The following is a 26,926-nucleotide window of genomic DNA, read 5'->3' as shown; positions in this document are numbered from 1 at the left end:
TGGCAAATGATGTTCAGACGCAGCTGTTGTTTCATTTTCATCATCATCATGCTGAGAGTGAAGATCAGCAAAAGGGAAAAGGAACCCTTGAAAGAAGAAAAACTGAAGGAAAAGAACATAAAGTGTAGAGAATTACAGAGCAGGTGAACAAGTCTGCCAAAAGATGGAGAAAATGGGCAGAGTAAAGGTGGTAGTGGTATAGGCTTCAGCCTGGCTGTTCAGGGACCCTGGGAATGTATTCTGTACACTGATAGTTGTTTTTGGAATGGTTGCCAGCCAGGAAAGATGAATTAAGGTAAGAGCAACGTCTCCAGGCTGCAGACATACCTTTGTTCCCTGCTTCTTAACCCCTTTCCTCTCTCTTGCCTACAGGCTTTTTCTCCACTGCTTCTCCAACTAAATAAGGGTCCTTGACTAAATGAATAGCAAGCAAGACTCACTTGATTCTTGACCTGGCTTTAATCCAGCTTCAAATTAGCATATGGAATTGTAATTGGGTAATTTATCTCCTTTGTTTTAATAAAGAGACAACATTGAGGGCAGCTATCAACCTCCATTTTTATGCAGGAAGTTAGAGGAAAGTTAGGCTCTTGGGTACCAGGTCATTTCCTTGCCTGAAGATTACTTGGTAGGGAATCATCATCATTCACCGATTTCCATCAGCAACTTTACGTGGTGATGGCAGGCAAATCATAGAGTAGAGTACAGATACTTGTAAATGTAGCAGCTTTTCAGCAAGGACCCAGTTAACCCATACAGAACTTCCTTTTAGTACAGCTTTTAAAAAGAAATAAGGAGTTTGAAATAACTGTGCTCTATAAAAGAGCAAACAATAAAGCACATGTGGAAGAAGCTTCATTAAGATCGCTTGACCTATGAGTAAAATAAAAAGGAGGACAAGACAGACTTTCCTAGTGATTTACTTTCTGTGCCCATGAATCATGTTTTCTTCCTCTGTTATTGTGATTGCATTTTTTTTTTCTCAGCACTGCTTGCCCTATCATTACGGGTAGAAAAATAAAGGGATTGTGATATTTTCTCAGCAGTGATGAAAGGAACAGGACATTTCAAGGACATGCTATAAAAGTTGTTAGGACTTCAAGATGCCATAGCTTCATCAATAAGGCACTACTGCATATGGTCTGCGTTGCTGTGTTGGATTAATTAACATCCTGAAGGATGATAGTTACTACCATAAGTAATACTGGTCTTGCATATTCACCTGCTATTTTCACCCTGCTGTGGTGAGTACACTTTTGAGGACAAGGACCCTATGAGAAGAAGGCAGTTCATGTTGCCAGAGAACCCGACAAAAGACAGTTTAAGTATTTACCACCAACTATAAAGGGTTTGAAAATGAACTGTGTTTGAGTGTTTTATCTTCTAGGGGCTTACTGGAAAAAAAAAAAAAATAAAAAATAAAAAAAAAAATAAAAGGCACAACATTCTGAAAATTTTAAAGAGATATCAAAACGTTGAGTACTTGCAAAATAGTACAGGTTGAGTATATTTTAACTTGGATATCTGTGGGTTGGCTCTTTTCCTGTTTTTGGTAGGGAGGAAGGGAAGAAAAAGCAGGAAGGGCTGAGTGCTTCTCAGCTGACTGGAAGCCCTGGGCCTGGAAACCACAGAATAAAAACAGCAGATGTGAAACAGTGGCTTCTGACTCCCTTCATATGAGTACAAATTCATCAACTTAATAACATCATTTAAAACTCCTCTTTTGGGGCCATGTAAAAAAAAAAAAAAGAGCACGGAAGTAATTATTACTAGTGTAAAAAAATCCACAAGACAACATTTGTCCTTGGTAAAATGTTTCTTCATATTGCTTTATGGATTCTATTTATCCAGACAAATTATTCCCAAGACGTAAAACAGCACTTCTGACATCATGTGAGATTACTATAGAAGACTATAATGTGGAAGTGGCTTTGTCATGAAAGATTAGTGTTCCTTTGGCTGTGCAGCAGAGCTATATGTTGGCCAAAGGAAGGATGGAAGACTTCACGATGTTCCAAATTCCAAGCTGTATTTCACTTCAAAAATAATAATAGTTAGATATTTTAATGCAATTACAATAGCAGGTCGGAGAGTCAGAGGTTCCCAGGGAGGTGGTGGAGTCACCATCCCTGGAGATATTCAAGAAAGATTTAGATGTTCTGCTGAGGGGTATGTCTTAGTGGGAAATACCGATAGTAGGTGGATGGTTGGACTGGGTGATCTTGTAGGTCTTTTCCAACCTTGGTGATTCTGTGATTCTATTACCAGGCTGGATGTGGCTCTGGGCAGCCTGGTGTAGTGGCTGGCACCCCTGCATACAGCAGGGGGCTGAAATTAGATGATCGTTGTGGTCCTTTTCAACCCAGGCTATTATATGATTGTTTGATTCTTGATGATTCTATGATTAATCATGCTAGCAAGCACATCATTTGTTATGCATTAAAGCTAAAGGTAGATTGACTTATTTCAAAGTTGTTTTCTAACTCATACAACATATGTAGCTTTTTTTTCAGCAAGTGTTCAGTTAAGTAAGAGTAGCACAGATCTCCTCCAGCTTTTCAAGAATGTCAGGATAGGCTGTTATCAGAAGCAAACACGGGTCATTCACACACATGGTCTGGACTTCAGGAGGGCGGACTTTGAATTGTTCAAGGGACTAATAGGGGGAGTCCCCTGGCATTCAGTCTTAGCGAGTAAAGGGGTCCAGGAGAGCTGGTTGCTCTTCAAGAAGGAAGTCTTAAGGGTGCAGGAGCAGGCAGTCCCCCTGAGCTGCAAAATGAGCCAGCGGGGATGAAGACCGGTGTGGATGAATAGGGAGCTATTCTTGAGGCTCCAGGAGAAAAAGAGAATCTACTGCCTGTGGAAAGAGGGACAGGCCTCTCAGAATGAATACAAGGAAGTCGTTAGGATGTGTAGAGGTGAAATCAGAAAAGCAAAAGCCCTGCTTGAATTTAACCTAGCCGCTGGGGTGAAAAGGAATAAGAAACTCTTTTATAAATACATTAACAGTAAGAGGAGGACAAAGGAGAATATCCACTCTTTGCTGGATGAGGCTGGGAATGTGACCACTGAGGATAAGGAAAAGGCAGAGGTTCTGAATGCCTTCTTTACGTCTGTCTTTAAAAGTCAGACCAGTTATCCTCAGGATACTCCTCTCTCTGACCTGGTAATCTCGGCTGGGGAGCACACTAATCCCCCTGTGATTCTGGAAGAAACAGAGACCTACTACTCCAACTGGACTGCCACAAGTCGATGGGGCCAGATGAGATCCACCCAAGAGTGCTGAGGGAACTGGCGGAGGTGATAGCCAAGCCGCTTTCCACCATCTCTCAGCGCTCCTTGTTGACTGGTGAGGTCCCAGAAGGCTGGAGGCTTGCCAATGTGACTCCCATTTACAAGAAAGGTTGTAAGGAGGATCCGGGGAACTACAGGCCTGTTAGCCTGACCTCGGTGCCAGGGAAGGTTATGGAGCAGATTGTCTTGAGGGAGATCATGCGGCATGTGCGGGATGAGCGGGGGATCAGGCCTAGCCAGCATGGGTTTGTGAAGGGCAGGTCCTGCTTGACCAACCTGATCTCCTTCTATGATCTAGTGACCCATCTGGTGGATGAGGGAAAGGTTGTTGATGTGGTCTACCTAGACTTCAGCAAAGCCTTTGACACTGTCTCCCACAGCATTCTCCTGCAGAAGCTGGCAGCCCGAGGCTTGGATGGGTACACTCTTGGCTGGGTAAGGAGCTGGCTGGAGGGCCGGGCACAGAGAGTGGTGGTGAATGGAGTTAAATCCATCTGGTGACCGGTCATGAGTGGTGTTGCCCAGGGGCCGGTTCTGGGGCCTGTCCTCTTCAATATCTTTATTTATGACCTCGATGAGGGCATCGAGTGCACCCTCAGTAAATTTGCAGATGACACCAAATTGGCTGGAAGTGTGGATCTGCCTGAGGGTAGCAAGGCCATACAGGGGGATCTGGAGAGCTGGAGAGCTGGGCTGGAGCCAATGGGATGAGTTTCAACAAGGTTAAATGCCAGGTCCTGCACTTCGGCTACAACAACCCCAGGCGATGCTACAGGCTTGGGGCGGTGTGGCTGGAGGACTGCGTAGAGGAAATGGACCTGGGGGTATTGATTGATGCTCAGCTGAACATGAGCCGACAGTGTGCCCAGGTGGCCAAGAAGGCCAATGGCATCCTGGCTTGCATCAGGAACAGTGTCACAAGCAGGAGCAGAGAGGTGATTGTTCCCCTATATTCAGCACTAGTGAGGCCGCACCTCGAGTACTGTGTCCAGTTTTGGGCCCCTCACTGCAAGAAAGACATTGAGGCCCTGGAACGTGTTCAAAGGAGGGCAACAAAGCTGGTGAGGGGTCTGGAACACAGGCCATATGAGGAGCGGCTGAAGGAGCTGGGAATGTTCAGCCTGGAGAAGAGGAGGCTCAGGGGAGACCTCATTGCTCTCTATAACTTCCTGAAGGGAGGTTGTGGTGAGCTGGGGGTCGGCCTCTTCTCTCATGTCATTAGTGATAGGACCAGAGGGAATGGCTTCAAGCTACGGCAGGGGAGATTCAGGCTGGACATGAGGAAGTATTACTTTTCAGAAAGGGTGGTCAGGCACTGGAATGGACTGCCCAGGGAGGTGGTGGAGTCACCGAGCCTGGGGGTGTTCAAGGAATGGCTGGATGTTGTGTTGAGGGACATGGTTTAGTGGGAGCTATTGGGAATAGGTGAATGGGTGGACTGGATGATCTTTTAGGTCTTTTCCAACCTTGGTGATTCTATGATTCTATGATATTTTCTGAAAAAGGCTTGTCATGCTTTGCTTGTTGTGCAGTGTATTTCCTAGTGACAGTGCTGAGTATAAAAAATACTCCTTCTGTTATTTGCTATGGATAGTTTAGGCCAAACGTAGGATGAAAGTGTGAAGCCCCCCCCTTTTTATAGTAGCAATGTTGGAAGAATTTCTTCTGGGAAGAGTGCTGAGCTGTTATGTAATTGCAAAGGTCCCTCTGGCCTAGCAGGCTTTTTCCAATTCTGTAAAGCTTACAACAGCTCAGGGAAACGATGAACAGCCTTTGCTGGGACATGGCATCAATTGTGTGAGAACTGGAAGTGGGTCATTCTGGACATAAAATTTAATGGAAACGTGTTTTGTCAACATCAAGACAGTTGAGGGCCCATCTGCTGAGGGTGTGTCCACTTCTTCTGCCATGACATCTGGTTAGAAGCAGGAGTAAATTTCCCCCCATGAATCATGCTGGAGCCGTAGAGCTGGGAAATAACTGCTCCTTCTCTTTTGTTATGCTTGATGTCTCAGCCTACAGTGGGAAGTGCTGTGGTTTACCAAGGGTCCCAGTGGAAAAGGAGGTTTCAAAAAACACTGTGAGGAAACAACTGGTAAATCCTTGTATCATAGATGCTGAGAAATTTAGCGCTCTTTGTGGCGTTATTAAAATAACAGAAAATTGCTCAGTTCCTAAAACACTACAGAAGAGATTTTTGTGATGCATCCTTTCCAAAAGGGGATAATGAATAAAAAAAAAATAGAAGGCAAAATGAGTGAGTTTGTTTCAGAACTGTAGATACAGTGCATTAGATACATTAGAATGGAAAAACTGTTATTTAAAAATGCTGCTCAAAATGCGATGGTTTGGACTAGTTCATTTTCTCTTCCACTTGGGTTTGAACATTTCACATCCCTAGGAAATTAGATATTGAAACTAATGTTCCCAGTAATAATGCATTAAGCTGGAAAGTGGTGGATCTCAGGCATATTAAGCAGTAAATACTCTGCATTTTTATTGTTGCCACATACCTTTCAGTAGTGAGTCCCATAATAATACAATATTATGCCTTCAACTGATGTGTTTACTGTTCGAAAAAGATGAATAGGCAGATGCTGACCCTGGCTGCCAGATAGAAGGGAAGATTTCCAAACCATTAAATGTGATACTGAACTTGCTGCATTAAATGTCTATCTTCATTTTGGCTAGGTCACTTATCTGTTAATTGTGATCTGTAAGTCTGGTTGCAAATATGTCTTTAAAGCACTGTAGAAAATCAAATCCTCCATTTGCATTCATTGTGGACAGAGGAACACCTTGCTTTATTATGGCATCCTAAACACTTCAAAATGCTTTGCATTTTTGCATTGCGAGGTGAATATTGCTGTAAAACCCTGTCTCTTTAGTAGCACTAAGGCTAAAACCCTGTCTTGGAGGTTTTTGGTAATATATTACCCTCTGACTTAGGAATATCAGTTTCTGGAAGGCAGTCTTTCTTAGTGTGGGCACTGCCTTACAGGAGAACAGCAAACTTCTTTCTCATGGAGCAGAGCTGTTGTGTCTCACACTTTGCAGCTTAGATAATAAACAGATGAAATGCAGCACTACTGCTGAGGGTGTAAGCATATCCTTAAAGGGATCTATTTTGTGGAATTAAAGAAAATAGGATCTGTTTGGAATAATCTAGCCAAACTATCAAATATTCAACTTCCAGTTATTTTCAGTTGCCTCTGGAGCTAAGGAGATTATTATTTGCCTACAAAGGAATCACACTGGATCAGCCTTTCAGTTGTAGCAGGACATACAGTTGGGTGGGCACATCCACATGGCTGAAATGGGAAAGCTGTCTCACATTTGTTTTCTTCAGCCAAACATATATCTCTAATTTTAAGGGCATTCTACCCTTGGTTTAGATTTGTTTATTTTCATTTTATAGGCCCCATTTTAAATCCATTTTAATGAGCTGTTTATGCAGTGGTAGTATTTTTAATATATGTTTGGGTTCTGTGCAACTCTAAGTCAGTCGATGATGCATGGAGAGGGCATGAATTAATAATATGGCAAAGGCAACTGAAATATCAATCTCCGATAACACCAGCCAAACCAGATTTTGACGTGGGTGTCTGTCTGACACTTTGCTTTCCTTGCCTGGTCTAACAGCCTAAGCTGCTCTCCTGTCCTTGGGGTGGCTGATGCCGCCAGCCCTTCTGCATCCTGCAGCTGGTTGGGACCCCCGACCTGATGCATTAAGCTCTCAGTGATGCAGTTATGGTGAGTATGGGGTGAGCACTGGGGAGCAGAGGAGTGCCAGGACAGAGTCTTTCAGCCCATGTGCTGTCTGCAGGATGCTCTTTCCACACTTAGCTCACTCTATTTGAGTAAAGTGGAATAGTACTAAGAATCAGGCCAGCACATCTAATTAGCACAATAATCAGCTTCATGTGAGGCATTGTTGGCCAGTTTGAGAGCCTCTATGAGTATCTGGAAAGCATTGCAAGCAAAATTCCCAGACACAGCTCTGATAGGGAGCATGATGTATGGATGTTGGCTGGGCACGGGTTTTTCGGCCACTTGGACTTGTCCAGCCCAAGTATTGCAGCAGAGTCAAAGAAACTGGCCCATTTCTTCTCCAACATCAAGCAGTGCCACTATGGCAGGGTGCCAGTCCCCAATACGTTAGATTCATTAAGAGACAGAGCAAATTTATCACTTGCAGTGGTACACAGATGCCATTAAGGAACTTTCGGCCATGTGGTTTGCCTGTGGCTCTCCTAATCGCAGCAGATCAGCATGGGGAAGTTCAACCACCTGACCCAGAACACAAGGTGTGATGAGGCCTTTTGGATGGTCTTTATGTGTGCCTGCTTCCTGGCCATTCATAAGAAGCTTCATAATATGTCTCCAGACATATCTTCAATATAATAACAAGAATAATTAAAACTCAAATACCAATTTAGTTCTCTGACCATCTGGGATCCAGGCTGAGAGATGAGATACAGTGCAGACTGTAAAGCTGTTAGTAAGGTAAGCTTTCTTACTCTTTTTTGTAATTAATTTTAATGGTTCTTAAATGAATTTTTAAATGAGTTCATGCTCACAACAGCTTTGAAAGTCTGTGGCTGTCCAGTGGGATCTGGCCACAGATTCTATTGCTGTGTCTTGGTCTGGCTTCCAGCTGGAAAAACAGTACCTCTGTATCAGTGGAGTGAAGCCTTAGCATGGTGATAAAGGAAGGCAAACAGAAATAATTGTAAGCTTTTCTGAATGCCATTTAAAGAATATGGACACCAGAAAGAAAAACAAACAACTACAACAAAAGTGGTAAGAAAGGGGTATTACATTTGCTTTATGAGAATTAACATGTGATGGCTGACTTATTTCCTTGTAAAGGGGAACACTGAAGCACCAAGGGTATGAAGTTAAAATTGATTAAGGTGTAATCCACAGTAGTGTTTTGTGGAATGTCACACTTTAATAGGGTTTTCTTTTCACCCAATTGCATATCCTGGAAAGTTCAAATTAAGTTTTGGTCCACTAAAGTAGGAGAATAACTAAGGAAAGAACTGGAAGAGTGGCAAAGCCAAAAAGGGGGGGCTCACCTTTGGACTTGTCCATCACAAGCAGCAGAGTCAAGGAAAGTAGTGAGTCATTTCTTTTCAAATGTGTCACTATGGCCGGATGCCATTAGCAGACTCATTAAATTCATTAAGAGACAGAGCTAATTATATAATTTGCAGTGGTACACGGATGCCACTAAGGAACTTTGAGGGCCCAGGTTAAGCCAGTGGTGCATTACACCTTGTGATCAGGGCAGCTTGGTTGGAGTTAGGAGGGGTTGTGCTGAGTCTGTCTGTCCAGCCAGCCCAGGGAAAGGCTGGTACAGCTGGACTTCCAAAATCCTCTATAGGAGGATGAACCACAATGAATCCCAGATAGGACAAAGGGGAGAGGGAATCTATCCAGATGCCAGTATGGGTTCAGCAGGAATGAGAAAAAAGCTGGCTGTTTGCCTGAGCTTAATTTGAGTTACAGGGGAGGCTGAGGTAGGTGAGAAACTATCTCATCTAAACATGGATACAGGTTTTTGGCCAAGTGAGTAATCTAATGCTGTCTATATCATTTTTGTTTCTTAAAGAAGTTGGATTTCTGGCTCTTTTTTTGTTTCAGGACAGATTTGTTTTTGCAACAGCAGTCAGCCTAGTATAGATGCATAACAGAGGACAAAATCAGCTCCTGGCAGCCTAGCTATAGCTAGCTTTGTCCCATGCTTTGCTGTAGCAGTGATGCAGCAGTTTAAAGGGCTGATGCTGCCCCAGGTTTCCAGCCAAGTCCTGGTTCTGAGTTTGGGCAGCACCTATTATAGGACAGCCAGGTGATACCTCTGAACTGACACCAGCTTCAAAGCTGCTGCTTACATGGCTACTGCTTTTAGTCTTGAAAAGCACAAGTCACTGGCAATGTTTAGGACTAAAGCTGTGAAAAGACACTCTTCTCACCAACAAAAGGGATAAGCTTATTTTACTGTCTATTTCAAAATAATACAAAAAATAAAGCAGTTCCTATAGTTAAAAAATAAGCTCAACAATAAAGAAAATAAGCAAGATAAATACATCTAATCATTACTACCTGAGGTTAGTGATGCTGATTAAGAAAGGTACATCACCGATTGCCCTAATACCTTACCATCATCAGTTCTTTTGTGATCAAAAAAGATAGCATTTGACCATTACTAGTGGACAATAAGCATTATAACAGAGCTTCTGTAGTTAAACACCAGAATACATACACTGACATGGCAAAATATGGATAAACGGCATCTTATATGTGCACGTATTAGATATACTGTGAGTTTGTGAGGTTCATCTATAGGTTAACTTTGATTCAGGGCCTATCTTAGGCCTCAGAATTTTAGTCTTTTTTTTTTTTTTTTTTTTTTCCAGCTTGTTTTTGCTCTGTGTTTGATGGACACTTGAAATGCCCATTGGAAGATCTGCAGTCTGGTGGGCAGGCTGGAGTTAACCAGAGCAGATCTGCCAGCTGTCTTTCAGACCAGCGTGATCTCAGCTGGTGGCATCTGCAAACCATGCGCTGGGAATTATCATCCCCAAGAGCAAGTAACATCACCAAAAAGGCAGTTCAGAGGCTTGGGTTTCAGTCTGTTGTTTGTAATAGCCTCTTGAATTGGTTATGGACCTGTCAGGAACTACATGACGTACCATGGGAAGCTTCATCAGAGAAGGAATGCCAGGTTGCCAGTGGGAATTCCTATCGAGGCTCTCCTTTCCATCTTCCCAGCCTTTCTCAGCTCATTCCCAGGCAGTGAGCCAGGAAAGTTCCTGCTCAGTTCAAGCATACCAGAGCGTGATTCCCTGTTAAGTGAGCTGTATATGAGGGATGCCTCTCAGTAAGAGGATGACTGTATGACAGAGTGCAACTGAAAAGAGTGCAGAGAGGAGAAAACAGGAGCTTCTATGACTCAATGGTTTAACTGGGAGACACTTGGCAGCCCTTAGAAGCATCAGAGCCCATCACCTGCTGCCTTCTAGCCCATCTCTTTGGTCTCACTTTCTTTTATCTATACTTACTCCTTACCTTTCTCATATTCTGCCAGGGGAACACAAATTCCTGCTAACTGCCAAAAAAAAAAAAAAACAACCTCCCAAAACAAAATACAAAAGTAGCACTGCTTTGTGAATGTAGTCACTGTATATCCAGTTTCATCAGCCTTGTTCTCCTCCTTTCTCTTTCCTTCTCCCTTTCACTTTGCCACTCTCCCTCACTATTTCACTTCTGAAACAGGACTGAATTCCTTGTGGCAGAGAACTGTCTTTTGCTTGTTTAATTTAACTGTAGAATGCGATAGCATGTTGCTGGAACAGTATATCTTATTCACTGGTGAAAAAACAGATCGTCGTTATAGGAAATGAAATGACTAATGGCAACTGGCCTGCTCTGCTTTTCTGACAGGTCAACTTGTTGAGAGCAGTTTGGTGGCTGATAAGATAACAGAGTGAAAAAGAGACTGAGAGACTGTTTCATTGAAACTTAGAAAAATCTCTTGCCTTGTAGATTGGTTGATGTTCTGCCCTAATATTTCAATTTTATTATTAACCAGAAAAAATAAAATCAGAGTTCCCAAGCCACAGCAAAACAAAATGAAAGTTCCCAAGGCACAACAAACCAAAACAGCCCAAATAAAAATATGCTTGAATACATGCATAATGTATTAACTATATTTTGCTTCATTTGTTAAGAGCAAAAGAGAACAAATAACCAGTGTTTTGGTCCCTAATGGGTCTCTGTCTGGGACACACTTCGCTGAGCTGTTCAGTGGGGGAAAAAAATTAAAAATTGTAAATTTTTAAGGAACCTTTTGTCATAAAAGTTTTTCAAAATCTCCTACAAATATGTATCAACTATTGCAGGTTCTTGGATTTGGAACAGAACATTTCTCTCTGATTACCTGAATAGAATTTATGCAACGACTAAAGTAACTGCTTTACATCCTTGAACATGAAAGTGAGTGCAACAGAACTGTGCAATCCAATTTACAGGCATATAAGCAATTGGGATCTGGCCATTAAAGCATAGATTCTGTGATAGTGTCCTCAAAATCACTGCAAGAATTTGGAAGCCTTTTCCTCTCTCCTGCCTTATGTATAAATCTTCTTACAAGGAGACATGGTTAGTGGGCATGGCGGTGATGCGTTGATGTGTGGACAAGATCTTATTGGTCTTTTCCAACCTTAATGATTCTATTACCTTGAAAAAAATAGGTTTAAAGACTGTGGGTTGTTTTTCTTTTTTTTCTAATTATCATTATTTTTCATTGTTCTGTTTCTCTTCCTGAGGGACATTATCCTGCATTAGAAATTACATGCTTTAGAAATTACAGCCTTATTTCCAGTGCAGAAGCAATAGTTCTGGCCCCAGTGCTGTCCTTAACCTGACTCCTCTTCACACACTGTCTAGTCAACATGCATCTGTCTGGTCTTTTGTGCCAGAGCTTGCTGACACGGCCACGACTGGAAACTTGTAGGAAACATCATCAAAATATGCCCTTAACAGAGCAGCGTGGGTTCTCTGAGGGACTTTATATCCTCTTCTATATTTAAAGCACTGCATATATATGCTGTGGAGCTGCTGACAGATGGAAGCTTGTGTTATTAACAAGCTGATTGTAAAGGTGGCAGATTCCAGGAAAACAAAACAAAACAGATTTTCTTCCTACTTTCATTAATCTTGGATATTCACCTATGTTTTTAACTAAACAGGAAGAATTTCAAACCTCTAGCTTAAATGACTTTTGCAGAAATCTGGATATTTATCTTTGCAAATGTACAAAAATAGGACTTGTAGATCAGAGAAGTGCCCCACTTCTCTGTTAGTTTGTATTTGTGGGGTGCAAATCATACTATAGGCTGCTGTACATGCAGACAGCTACTGGTTTTGGAAATGTCTTATGAAACATTTATTGTCTCACAAAAGTCTTGTTTTTGTGATCTTTACTTGCAACCACAGCAGTTCAGCTGCAAAAAATGGCTTCTATTCTTTGAAAATATGGCTCTTACAACAAGGCTACAGGAGACCTTGTCTCCATATTCTCCAGTGGTGACCTCTGTTTGCACTTGCACAGTCTTCAGTCCATGGAAGGCCTGTCTGTGCATGTAACATTGCTATTATTCCATCATTATATTCATTATTAGCTCATGGCACAAATGTCTTACTGACGGGCCCATTACAAATACACACACAAGTCAGTTGCAGGCACAGGAATAATCTGCTTTGTTCAAAACGTGACCTTAATTTGCTTGACTGTAGTTTCTGGAGTGCAAACAATTTGCAATGTTATTATATGAGCAAGAACAAGTGCTTCAAGGATTAATTTCAATCAAGAATTCTTGCTGCTATTTGGTGCTTAGTGCACACAGGCTGGTTTTGCAGAATCTTTGGACATGCAAAGCTGTGGAGATGTGAAAAGATACCTTTAAAATTCTCCCTTGGAAGATATACCCTGAAATTTGATAGGATGAGAGGGAAAGGCCTTAAGTTGAGCCAGGGGAGATTCAGGTTGTGTACTAGGAAAAAATTATTCAGAAGAGTGTTCAGACACTGGAACAGGCTGTCCAGGGAGGTCACTGTCCCTGGAGGTGTTGAAGAAGTGCACAGATGTGGCACCGACAGACATGGTTAATGGGCAATATTGGTGGTAGGTAATTTTTTTGGTATTTTTTGAACTATGTGATCTTAGAGGTCTGTTCCAACATTAATGATTCCGTGATTCTTTGATTCTATGCGTACACTGGATTTTGAGGTGTGGGGGGAGGATTGCTTTTTTTTTTTTTTTAATATATTTCTATTCAAGCTTTTTTGTCACTAGTTGCTGGCTCCAAATCAGTGGTAACATTGCAAAGGCACAGCCAACATGTAGCTGGAGATGTTTTAGGATCCTAATTATACTTTCATTTCTCAAAGTCCTTGTCAGACTGATTTCTGCCTACAGAACAGCTTGTTAAAATTGAAGTGTGCAGGCTAGGTTATGTGGGTAGGGAAACTGTTCTGAAAAATAATGACCCTTCCTTCCACCAGGGCCATCTCCCCACTCATTACTGCGATAGTGTGAACTGGCAGACTCCCTCAGGTGTCCTCGCTCAGTCCTGCTGATGGATAGCCAGAAAGCCTCTTCTCATCTCATGCAGAACTTATCGGAGGTGAATGCTGGCATAGCGAGACATGCAGGTGTCCCCTCCAGGCCTAATTACCTAACACACAACTGAGAGCAGAAGTGAAGGCCATCAAGAAGCTTCAGCAAATCTTGATCCCAGCAGTTTATTTAGTGAGAAATAGCCTCTGGGAGCCCTCACGAGCACTGCTCATTCCTCCTGCCCATAATCCAAAGAAAGAATGCGCTTTTAAATCCTGGCTTTGGTTTTCTATACTTCAAATAGTTTAGGACATGAGTTCTCAACATTATTTGTAGTTAGCCTCCTCTGACCACAGAGTCCACGTTGTAGCCCCAGTCCCATCAGATTATTTTGAATATACATAAATGTAGCAACAGACCTTGGTTTGAGAAAAAGCAGTTCTATCTGAGAGACCGCTTTCCTATGCTTGGAAGTATTATGCTGATACCATCAGTGCATTAATTTTGCTGGGTCAGTGGCAGGACTTTATCATCAGTAAAGCTCTTTAAGAAACCAGTATCAAAAGAAATCAGAATAAGCCTTTTGCAAGAGAGGATAAAGTTAAAGCAAAAAACTAAAAAGAGGAGTGAGCTTACACTGACTCATTAACTTCTGATAACTCACTGCCTTTTTTTTCCAGGAAAAGGGAAGTGATGGGGAATATTGCTGACACAGAGGGGAGTTGTTGGAAGTCTTGTCCATATAATAGATCTGTGTTGGCAGAGGATTATCTGTGACAGAGAGTTACTCATCTGAATAATATCTTAATTAACCAGAATTTATATTTCATGTGCAGAAATTCCCAAATCACTGCAATGATCAAGAACCTTTGCTATTTCTTCTTATTCTTTTCTTTCAGTAACAGAGAATGAATAAAACCAAGGCTTGCTTTCCATTGCTCCTTAGGATCAGCTCTGGGTACTGACTCATTTTTATGGTGCTTTTCCCATCATAAAAAAGCAATGATAATGCAAAGTTACTTTTTTTTTTAATAGACCCAGCACTTGGACTCCTGATAAAAACATTCTGCTCCAGGCTTTTGTTTTTTCTAGAGTTACTGTCTTCATAGTCTTAATACTAAAATGGGTTTTTGCTGAGAGGGTTATTTAGAAGGGTGGTAGATGGATTACTATTTTTCCTCTCATGAGCATGTGTGCTTATTTGCTGCTTCCTCTTAGAAATTCTTTCCTCCTGTTCCTAGTGGTCTCATTACCAGGTATATGGAGGATGCAACGTTGTGCATTGGAGATGTAATATGGCAGAACAATGGATGATTTTATTTGCAGCATACTGTTGCTCTGGATAGAAGACAGAAATATGTAATCTCTTAACAAACATTGACTGGATCACAGTCCTTTATTTTTTTTGATAGTATGTTACAGAAGTGGCTCTAAAGTCAATTGGTTTATATCACTTTTGTCTCATTTTATGACCTGTTTATGCTGGTATTGTACATCATTTAGGCAGGGTACACTGATACTAAAAAAAAAATCTGTGTTTGTATGATACAGTGCCTTATTATATTGTAATGGGCAAATTACTGCTGTTTTTATTCCTGTTAGGATCAGCAGTAATTTAAGCTTGGTTGTAGGTGCTTCATACTAATATTCAGATGGTTATGTGCTCTGAAATATGATGGTGTTCCCTACCTTTCTTCTCTCAATTAGCTGGTCTGTCATACCTGTCTGCCTGCTGCTACTTTAGACTCACATGGCTGACCCTCATCTCCTTGCGTCAGTGCTAGTTCACACACTTCAAAAATCTGGATATTTAGTTAATGTTTGGGCACGTGTTTCTAGGACATCTTGTTCTAGCTCTGTGCACTGCAGCTTCCTGGATGCTTTCAACTGGACATAACTTAGGAAGTGATTATTTGCCTCTGTTCAGCACTTGTGAGATGATATCTGAAATACTGTGTCTTGTTTTGGGCTGCTCAAAAACCAGAAAGTTGTGGACATGCTGAAGCAAGTCCCATAGAAGGCCACCAACATGCTCAGGGGGATGAAGTAGAGGATGGCTGAGAAGAACTGGAAAGATCTGGGACTGTTCAGTTGAAGAGAAAGTCACTGGGGGATCTTGCTGCTGCCTACAGCTACGTAACGGGAAAGGACAGAGAAATCAGAACCAGACTTGTCAAAGGTGCATGGTGATAGGACAAGAAGCAAGAGATACAGTTTGGGACAGATGAAATTTTGATTACATGTAGTTGGGAAAAAAAAAAATCACCATGGGTATGATCAACCACTAACACAAATTGTCCAGAGAGGCTCTGGGGTGTTCCTTCAGACATACTCAAAATTTAACTGGAGAAGACCCTGAGAAACTTGTTTGAGCAGCAGGGATCCCTTCTAATTTACCTTATTCTACAGTAACTTTATTCTCAGGGAGAGAGTAGATTTTGTGGACAGCACTGGAGGTCTGGATGGGAAGCTCTGGGGTCCAGTATACATAGAAATAGGATTTTGACAGAATCACAGACATGCAGGGGTTGGAAGGGACCTCAAGAGATCACTGAGTCCAAACCTCCTGCTAAAGCAGGTACCCTACAGTAATGACACAGGTAGGTATCCAGATGGGTCTTGTATATCTCCATAGAAGGAGACTCCACTGCTCTCTGGACAGCTTGTTCCACTGCTCTGCCACCCTTACTGTAAAGAAGTTCTTCTGAATGTTTGTACAGGATTTACTATGTTCAAGTTTTATGCCATTACTCCTTGACTATTGCGAAGCACCACCAAGAAGAACCTGGCCTCATCCATGTCATTGTTTTTTGTTTTCCATTTGCCTCCCACCTCCCTTTAGATATTTATAAACATTAATGAGATCCTATCTTCAGTCTTTTTTTTCTCCAAGATGAGGAGACACGGGTTACTCAGTCTTTTCTCATATGGGAAATGCTCCAGGCCCTTTGTCATCTTTGTAGCCCTCCACTGGATTCCTTCTAGAAGATCCCTGGGGAATCCAGAGCTAGAGACAGTATTATAAATGTGGCCTCATCAGGGCAGAGTTGATGGGGAAGAAACACCTCCCTTAAGCTGCTGGACACACTCTTTTTAATGCACCTCAGGATACCATTGGCCTTCTTGGCCACAAGGGCACACTGTTGGCTCATGGTCAACCTACTGTCTACCTGCACCTCCAGGTCCTTCTTCTCAGGGGTCCTCTCCAGCAGGTCATTCATTAACCTGTACTGATGCATGCGGTTATTCCTCTGCAGGTACAAGACTCTACACTTTCTCTTGTTAAATGTCATCAGATTGCTCCCTGCCCAACTCCCTAGCCTGCCCAGATCTTCTTGAATGGTAGCACAGTCTTCCAGTGTGTATATTCTGGATAGCTACACGGCTGAATGAAATTCCTCTCCAGTTTCATACATGGTGGCGCTGAAAGAGAGAAGAGAAAGATGATGGCTTAAAGACAGCCAAGGACAGAAACCGGAGCTTTAGTTCGTGTTCCATTTTTAGCAGACTTGGACAGAAGCTCACACCAAATGCCAACCTGCAGATTTTCTAGGATGCAGCTAACAGATGAAGGACTGGGAGATTCCTGTTGCCTTTATGGGTGCAGTGGGTCCCAATCTTGTCCCCTTGTTCCCTGCTGCCTGCCTTCAGTCTCTGGGAACCCCAGGTTGCTGGCAGCACAGCTGGTGTGTGTCATTGCATTTGCTGTCATTACAGACCGTTAGCACTGTGTGCTGTGACATGTACCTGGTATTTATTACTTTTTCCCCAAGTTGCATGTTACTGTCTTGGATGGATGTGAGCCAGTTTCCAAATCCCACCCTTCCTTCTTTCCCTTGCACTAGCTCAGAATCGAGCTGTATTTAGCAAGTGTAACAGCACTGACCCGTAAAGCCCATAGCAGCCAGCTGCAGTCCTCAGCCCCTTGCTTTCCTGTTTCCCTTACTCATTTTTCAGCTGAAGCAGATCTGCTCTTTCTAGTGCTCAGTATGGGAACCATGCTTCTCTGGCCCTAGTGCAAACATTTTCTGCCCCCTGCCAACAGTCATGTGAGAAGTTCACATGCCAGCTGCACCAGATTAGGGAAAGAATGACTTGTCCCAAAAACATGTGCCGTGAGTAACAGCTACTCCATAATTCAGTTCTCAAGTCTATAACACGTTTTGATCAAACAAGTAATTAATTCAGTTCACCGTTTCAAGTTTGTTATGAGCAGTAATTTCAGTAAGGCACTGTTCAGCAATATAAATCCTAGCACATCCTTATTTTTGGTATAAATCTTAGTGCATCATCTTCTGATCGGGAAAATAGATCTTCAGCTCTCTGGTCAGGTGTCCTCCGTATCACAGCTGTCTGGGGAATTTCTTTTGCAACCTATTGTAGAGAACCTGCTTTAGCAGGGGGTTGGACCTGATGATCCCCAGAGGTCCCTTCCAACCCTTACGACTCAGTGATTTCTGTGAACAGCTCTTAGTACACCTCCATAAGTCCTTAAGAAATAGCAGCGTGGGGAATCTCCCAGTCCAATGTGGTCTTTCTGGAGGGGTGGGAAGGACGAGGAAATTTTTGCACTGTGTCCAATGCTAAACCTTGCAAATCTTTTTCAAACAACAAACCTTTTGTAGTTGGTTCAGCTTTTTAAATGCATTTGCTCTGTTAAAATAAAGGGTCTTGTTCTAAGTTTTGAAAGCTTTTTCATTTCCCCCCATGTGTACTATTCCCGCATTATAAAAAGGCATCGTCTGTTGCTTGTAAAATGTACTGCAAGCTGTAAGACTTGCATAACAAATGGTACATTAAGATAATCAACCTCTTCAGACCAGTAGGTCATGGCACTGAAACTGCCTGTTCGTGACAACAAAAGTCCCTCAGCTTCAGAAATCCTTGAAAGCACACACATCTCTCAAACAAACCCAAAGAGAAATGATCTCCCCTTCCCCACTACTCCCCTGCAGTGGGAATGGCCTTTGTCTATCACTGATTTTCCCCTAGAGTGAAATCACATTCACCATTCAATACAAAATTAATAAAGGTATATAGAGCATGTTGAGCAAACACTGACATATCCCCAATGGTGAATTTACATCCCCCCATTCTGTTTAAAATTAATAAAGGAAGACGGAGCACGCAAAACCAACACCAGGGAGTATAAAAACCCCTCATGGAGAGCCCGTCATGGCCTAGTGCTGGGAAGCAACAACACATGTTAGCAAAGCACGCCTTGACAATCTCATTTGCCTTTTTCAGCTGGGTTCAGAGGGCTCGGGAGAATGTGCTCTGTGGATTTGTCACCTGGGAGGGGGCATCTCATGGGTTATTCATTGTGTGCACAGTGTTCCAATGAACTCTCCTCCCCTTTTTCCTGCAGGTGATGCATGGAATAAAGCACCGCTGTAATGTGGGGCTGGCTCAGCCGTGTCCCGCCTCCCAGGTACCTTCTGCCCTTGGGTCTCCCAGAGGCATGCTCTGCTGTCATTTGCCTGTGTTTATGAGAGTGTAAAATTTTTCTGTGATCTGAACAGCCAGCAAAAGGCTTCATCAGCCATGCTAATAGAGCAGAGCCTGCCAGAACAAGAGAATGCAGACACTCCTAATGTCCGCAGCTCGTCCCCTTCAGCAAATTGCCCCATTTTTGTACAGGAAATAGATGAGAATTTCTGAATGAAAATGAGAATTTCTACCTGGGCAATTACCCTGCCCTCAGCAGGTAGTATCTTCTTTCTGAGCATAGAACTGAACACCAGGAGGATGGGCTCTGCAGTCTTCCAGCGGCAAACAAGGCACAATCCTTTATACCCAAAGCGTTCCATAACTGCTTCCTGCCTGGCCCTTCTTACAGCTGCACCCTTCAGAGCCCCATCGGCAGGCGCCAGCCATTGATCTGGCTGCAGGCACTATCCAAACTCATCGGGAGCAGCTGGGAGCTGTCAGTTTCCCAAACGGTTATGGCCACACATTTCTGAAGAGATAAGAGTCGTCTTGTATTGCATGCTGGCTTCAGGTTAAGCTTTTCTTTATCGCTCTGATGTTCTGCAGACACTGCTGGTTACCCCCAGGTTCGCAGCGCCAGCTTCTCCCACCACTTAATGCTTATTTTATGAGCCCAGAAATGATGCTGCACAGAGTGGAGCTGTGCCAAGAAGAGTTGTTCCTGCTTGTCTTCATCCTTGTCTTGTTTTTTGTTTTTTGTTTTTTGTTTTTTTTTTCCCTACACTTGCTGCAGTTGAAAGGGGTGAACACAGGAGCTGAGGGAAGAAAAATGTGGCCCAAAATGCTGCAAAACTGAAAAACTGATGGCTGCTGTGCAAATTTACAACTGCCTGTGAGAATCTATCAGCACTGTATCACAGGCTCTTCTTAGAAACATAGAAGCATAGAATGGCTTAGATTGGAAGGCACCTTAAAGATCACCTAGTTCCAACCCCTCTTCTATGGATAGGGTTACCACCCAAGAGATTAGGCTGCCCAGGGCCCCATGTACTGGCCATGTACTCCTCTAGAGATGGAGCATCTACAGCCTCTCTGGGCAGCCTATACCAGTGTCTCACTGCCCTCTGAGTGAAGATTTGTTCATAACAATTAACCTAAATCTCTCCTTTTTTTTTTAGTTTAGAGCCATTCCCCCTTGTCCTGTTACTTTCAGACAGTGTAAAATTCAGTCTCTCCTATTTATAAGCTCCCTTCCAGTACTTGAAGGCCAGGTCTCCCCGGAGCCTTCTCCAGGCTGAAGAAGCCCAGCTCCCTCAACCTTTCTTCATAGGAGATGTGCTTCAACCCTCTCATCTTTTTCATGACTCTCATCTGGACCCACTCCAACAGCTCCACATACTTCTTGTACTGGGATCTGGATGCAGTACTCCAGATGAGGCCTCACAATGGCAGAGTAGAGGGGTCAATCCCCTCCCTCTCCCTTCTGGGCACCCCTCTTTTGACACACTACAGTTGGTCTTCTGAGCGGCAAGTGCACCCTGTTGACTTGTGTCCATCTTGTCATTCATCAGGATCCACAAATCCCCCTCCACAGGGCTGCTCTCAGTTCTTCTAACAATCTGTACTCATATGGGGATTGCCCTGACCTCAGTGCAACATCTTCCACTTGGCCTTGTTGAACCTCATTAGGTCCATGTGGGCCTTCTTGAGCTTTTCCAGGTCCCTCTGGATGGTGTCCCTTCCCTCTGTTGCATCCACTCAGTTTGGTCTTATCTTACAGCAACTCTTATAATTGCTGCTGAAAGAAACGATGCTCTCTGTTGGTCTGGAAAATATCTGAAAATGGCGCCGAATGTCCTGGCAGTGGGATCTCTTTAGGGACTAGCTTCCAAAAGCTCTGGAGATACTTCAGATGTAGTCCACCCACTGTAGGAGACAGGGTCACCAAATCTGTTGCTGTACATCATATCATGCCCTGTGGGCAGACCCAGCTCTGTGGGCCATGGTGCATGGCCAAGCTGCTAAACCATGAACTTCAGAAGCATATTTTGTAAGTGATGCCTTGCAGCTACCTTAAATGTGAGTTGTTTGCTTGGATGAGGTGCCTGTGCATTAGGTAGGATGAAGCTGTGCAACAAAACATCTTCCTTCCAAGAAAATCCCTTCCTGTAGGCTAGTCTTTAGTCATCTCCGTAACCTTTGTCATCCTTCCCTCCCTGGGGAGTCTTCTGTGTGACCTCTGCTATTCTACCAAGGCGTGTCATAAATTATTATTCTTTTAAATGGCACTTAGTCTGTCGTAGTGGCTGCTAGCCTTGAAGATTTGCAGTCTACCCTGTAATTTTGAGAGGAAAAAAAATAGCTAAGTGACAGAAGAAATATTGTACTTCACGATAAAACTACTTTTGTGTTTGGTTTTCTGCTCAAGTCATTCATATCCCTGTCACTTACCTCATTCAGGTCAAGGGCTTGAGGCAGAGCCTGGGCATAATATTTTTGGTCAGACCAGTGCATCTGAATATTACAAACATCTGTAATTTTGAAATTGAAATGAGTGTGGTGTTAAATCCTCAGGCAAATAACATAAAAGCATAATAGATTATTCAAGTTTGCATTTCTTTTGGAATGCAAAACAAAGCACTTTTTGCTCGTTATTCCTGACATTAACGAAGCAGCTAACACAGAAGGAGCTGCTCCTTATGGTTGCAGATTGGATCCAGATTCTGCAAACTTTATAGAAAATTCTGTGGACCTAGGAGTTGAAATAATAAAGCAAAAATTAATCAGCCACACGTTAAGTGTGAAGCGTGGAACCAAACATCTGCAGCGCTCAGTGGATGTCTGGGCAACATACTTGTAGTGCTGCTTTGCCAGCTTACATCTGGAGTGGTTCATCAGAACAGAACAGATGCTAGTGTGAAATAGGTCATCATAGCAGCAGGGCACTAGAACAGAGATATTTCGTTGTTTTTTTTTCCTAGCAGTAACAGCTATTTCCTTTTATTCACACCAATTACGAAAATGTTAGCCAATGCAGTATGAATGCGTGTATTGTGACAAGCCAATGCTCTTAAAGGGCATCAAGGTAAAAGCCAACCTAACAAAGCTTCGACGAAGCACTCCTTTCACAGGGTAGACCAAGTATCCTTTAACAGTCATGGTGACTTTTTTTGTTGAGATGATGATTTGTTTTTCCTGCTTCATTTTTGCATTTTAGTAGAGATGTTACTGAATGCCTTCTTGGTGGCAAATGCCCGGAAGCAGAGATGCTAATTCATAGGAGTTTCATCAGTCATTTCAAAGGAGAGGTCACACAGATAAGAAAAATGAACAGTACGCAGTATGTGAAGCAGTGACATTCAATGAGTCCTTGTCACTAGCAGCCATTAGCATGCAAGCCTGCTGCTATGTTTCAGTGCTTTATGTGCTTTTCTTGACCAGGCAGGGAGCCTTCGGAGCACTGTAGCAGTTAATGCCATACAAGTGATTGTTTCTTTCTTGAATGCCTTATATTTTTAGTACCATTTAGATGCTTCTCAGTCCCCCTGTGCATCTAAAATTTTAAAGAGAATCAAAGAATGCATAATTTATATCTGTCCCAGAGGTGATGGAGTGACTCAATGATATCTGTGAAGGGGATGATTTTAAATTTCATGTCTTATGCAAGAGGTGGTTTTTATATGAAAACTACAAAAACTGGCCTCGGGGATACCCAGATAATTATCCTCATAACAACGGGTGTGGATTCCAGGGGGATTATAGCTGAAAGCTGTGGTGTATTGGATTTATCCTTGTGTATCATAGTTGTCATAATCAAAAACATAGCAACTCATAGATCTTGGGGAATCTGACTTGTATTTTGACTTTGAATAGCAAATGCAGGAGGTGTGAAACGACAGGTTTGCCTCGAATCTGTTGAAGAATTCATGCAAGATGTAAGACATTTGTTTACTGCTGAAATTCTATCCCTGGGTTAAAGGAAAAAACAATTGTTTACTGATGTTGTGCAGAATCCATCAGCACATGCTTTATCGCACAGCGCAGTTCCACTAGACTATTTCTGGTTTCGTTTACCAAAAGCCTAGAAGTGCCATGGCTAGAAATAAATGTCTGCTTCTTTGATATGTTATATGTTTGAAAATGCACTTTAAGGTCTGTATTACAGACAGTTCAAAGGGAATATAAATTGGTGTAGTATTCTCTTTTTTTTTTCTTTTCAATCCAGTCCCATACATTCATTGCTTTTTTATCAGCACTGTTTTCAATAACGTGTCTTTTAAAAGAACTTAGCATTTTGTATTTTATTTAATTTTGGCTTTGTTGTATTTAAATAAATGTTAAGATCTTGCTGCTTCTGTAGTTTAAAATGTTTAACATCCTCTAAACCAATTCTACACTGGCTTTTAGCATTGTGTATCCAAGGAGACAGCTGGTCTTATTTTTTTCTCCTTTCAAAACTCTCTAGGTTTAACGGTTCTTTCCACTTCTTGCAGGATTGGCCATGAGAATTTGTAACGTTCCTTTGGAAATACAGTGATGGGGCTACTGAGAAGTTACCCTCTGTTGTACAGGTCTGTAACCTCTGCTGCATTCTGACTATTTCAGCATGTGGACTCCTGTGCTGTTTTCTTATCTTTTTTTTTTTCATCTTGAATGCATGCAAGTCAAATGAAAATCTAATTTTAATCTGGAGCAAGTGTTGCAGAGAATGATTTTGGTTTCTTTGCAAAGTGTTTAGGACATAACTCTATTCTGTTACCGTTATATAAATGCAGAGCAACCCATTCATCTTTCCTTTGAAGTGAACTATTACAGCTTATAGTGTTGAACTGCAGAAAGGAATTGAGCCTGTAAGTCATTTTCACATCACCACTGTGTCTTCCAGTGTGTGCTGGAACTGCTATACTCTGCAAAGCCCTGCGGTCGATGCCTCCCACCCAGGTTGAACGGTGTGTGAGTGGCTGTCCATCAGCTATTGCTGGGGATGTTTCTGGAGGCACAGTCAGCTAAGATCAGCAGAATAGCTGGGGCTTTGGGGTCAGGAGGAGCTCAGGTTCATGGAAAGTTTAAGAAAATATATTAAAAAAAGAGTTGATACTTAAGAAACTGTAGGAAGGACATAATAGCAATGGCTTGATTCCTACAGTGTCAGCATGGCAGGGAGTGTTGAGGAGCCTGTAGCTAAAGCTGTGTCCTTGTCAGCCAAAACAATAGTGCTTCGATGCACAGTGGCCTACAATCACAATGATTTAGAGGATAGAATACACTCCCCTGCATTTCAATGTTTTTTTCCTTGCATGTATGTTATAGAGAAAAATCTGATTTTTTACTGCTTTTGAAGGTAGCGCAGAACAGTGTTTTTATAGACATTTTGTCAGAGAAATCAGTGAGAATCAACTTCTACATCTACATAGTCATACCCTGTGATCAGAGCACAATGAGGGCTTGTGAGAGCTGTGTCTGGCCCTAAATAATGGTTTTCAAAAATGTTCGTGTTTGAATATGCTCTGTTTTGTTCTCTTATTTGCCTGACAGCACTGTGGGTATAATTGCTTTTCTTGTTGCCTCTGTGCAGTCACTTAGCATTCCATTAGTCTGTATGAGTTCTGTAGGGAAAGTAAGGAATAAAACCCAAACCAGGTGGTTTTAGGGTAACAGAGGTATCCAAAACTACCTTCAGTTTATTCTCGGGCATTATTATGAGTTGGTAGTGCCTTTTAACGTGACCCCAGCTTCAAAATGCCTTGGAGACTGTCTGAACCTAGATGTAAGCCTTACACATGACTACAGCTTCTGTAATGAGCAATAGCCCTAGATCGTGCTAGTTGAGATGCTGCAGATACAGATCTGATCGGGATGCCTCAGGCCTGTGTTGAGTGAAAGCTCTGTGCTCAAAAATAAGTAGCTTCTCAGAGTAATTGCACAACTGTTGAATGATCTGTGTCCTTCTAAAGCTCTACGAATGCACTGTTCTTTTCTTTAATGATGTTGTCCCTCTGGGCAAAATTTCTGTTTTTCTTTGGGGGCAGAAGGAAAAAAAAATTGTAAACACTGAAATGTGCTCAGGATAAAGGGAGAAAACTTGTTGCACGTGTTGGCATTTGGACTGTAAATCCTTTATGAACAGCAGAGGCAGCCTTATAAAATCTTCCTTTCCAGGCTTGTCTGTGAGAGCTGTTTGAATCACAGCTCACCAAAGGCTTCCAAGAGCTGCAGCTGAGTTTGCTGAAGTAGAGCATGGTTGGGCCTAATGAATTTGATACAAATGCAGCCAACAGCTGCTCTGCAATAAAGTTTAGGCAAGTTGTTTATCTAAAACACCTTTTAGAAGCTTTCTCTTTCACAAGTCTGATTCCTGAAAAATAATGGCTTTGAGATATACATACAAATTAGCATTGCATCGTTTAACACGAATACGATATTAATTTGATGTATGTGCAATTAGATATATATTACCATGTGGCATGAAATAGTTGGAATACTACTGTGCTATAGCTTTATTATAATACAAAGGAAAACAAATTAACAGGAAAGACATTACTTCTGAGAAAGAAAAAGCATGTGTAATTTCTCACTGGCAAGTACTGCTCCGAGGCACTATCAAAAGGTGTTACATTTAACCTCTGCAAGAAATAGATATTTGTATCAGTAAGAATGCTATCGCAGATGCATTTTTCATATTGCGTAGTTAAAGAGCAATTATACAGCAGTTGTCTGGATGAAGGCTGAACTCACCTGCACTCTGCCTGGGGTCTGAGCGAAGCTGCTTCTGCAGCTGTGTACGTACCTATTGTGATACTTCTCTGTAGCATCTGGTATTGACATTGAAGCAGAACAGGATACTGGTCTAGCCAAATAATTTCTTTAATCCAGGTCAGCTTTTTCCATTTTTCCCCTGACTTCCACTGCAATTTTTGTATATTTTTTTTTTCTTATAAGTATCTTCCTGTATGGTTCTTGTTTTCTTAAACTTTCTTTTATTTCCTGCTTATGATCCCTTGTACATTCTCTAGAGAAACTTCCTTTTCCCTTCTGCCTTTGTTGTTTATCCTTACTTTACTGGAATTTTATTCATTTATTGCTGGAGTTTCTTAAATTTTCCTGTTGAGTCCCTAAATGATGCACCTCTTCCAGTGACTCTTAGGTCTGCTCAAATATTTGCATTTGACACTCTTAGGAGGAAATGGGTGTATTGGTTGTACAGTAAGCAGAAGAAAACAAAAGGCAGTGTTAGGCAATGGGCTGTGGCATGGGATGGAAAAAATCCTCATCTTCTGGATCAGCTCCTCTGTTCTCTTCGTGTTGTGGCCTGCTGGCCCTGTGGTCAGCCAGGGCTGGCTCTTGGTGGGGTGAGAGTGCAGGGAGCACCTCTCTGTTGTACTGCTGCTTCTTGAGGGTATTTTAACAATTATGAGAACACTAAGCTGTCAAAAGTCATGGTGGGAGGTAGGGAGAAAAGAGGGGAAGAGCCTAAGGAGAGCAATTCTCTATGAGAGTGTGTAAGCATGGCAGCCATACATCTGATCTCCAACCAGTGCTGCATGCATAGCTGGAGAGCCCTCCTGCTGCTGGCTGTGTTAGGTATTCCCGCCTGCCTCTGAGCTATGCTGCTGGAGGGACCAGGACCTGATACCTGTGGGCCCCGTGAGGGCTCAGCTCTCCCTCCCCAAGCTGGAAGTGATGGACTGGATGCTCAAAGTGGTGTCTGCATGGAGGTGAGTGGAGAGGAACGTGGTAGGTCAAGGCACAGACCAGCAGTCTGAGGGGGCAAACAGGCATCTGTTTTCTCTGTGCACCTTATGTGCAAATTACCTGGGAGAAAGGAAGGGGATGCTGCTACCTGTAAATGTGCCATATGTGCATTTGATGTATACATCTGAATTATTGAACAGATGGAAAACAAGTAGTCTGTTAACTGGAGAAAATCTATAAGCTAGATGCTCAGAGAAAATGTGGCAGAATGAAATGGGAGGATGGGGAAAGTAAATCTCACTGATCTGTCATGGAGGGACAGTTGCATTTCATTAGAAGAGAAAACAGGATGGTGAGATTGTAAAAGTTAATGCATCCAAATAA

The 26,926-nt window shown here is 42.4% G+C and overlaps 1 protein-coding gene across 11 annotated transcripts in view; it reads left to right on the top strand.

The window, feature by feature from the left end:
* Nucleotides 1-26,926, top strand: part of ENOX1 (ecto-NOX disulfide-thiol exchanger 1) — a 366,745-nt gene that overhangs the window by 88,622 nt on the left and 251,197 nt on the right. For 9 of the 11 annotated variants that reach the window (XM_048926238.1, XM_048968963.1, XM_048925608.1 and 6 more), the window contains one exon: nt 23,344-23,421. The gene's annotated coding sequence lies outside the window, so the exon portion shown is untranslated. Of the gene's footprint in view, nt 1-18,788; nt 18,852-23,343; nt 23,422-26,926 lie in introns of all 11 variants that reach the window. The other 2 variants (XM_048925786.1, XM_048925978.1) reach the window with 1 other exon arrangement.

This window comes from Lagopus muta, chromosome 1, assembly GCF_023343835.1.
Source record: "Lagopus muta isolate bLagMut1 chromosome 1, bLagMut1 primary, whole genome shotgun sequence".
In the NCBI taxonomy this organism is placed as follows: Eukaryota; Metazoa; Chordata; class Aves; order Galliformes; family Phasianidae; genus Lagopus; species Lagopus muta.
This window is presented reverse-complemented; position numbering and strand designations above follow the sequence as displayed.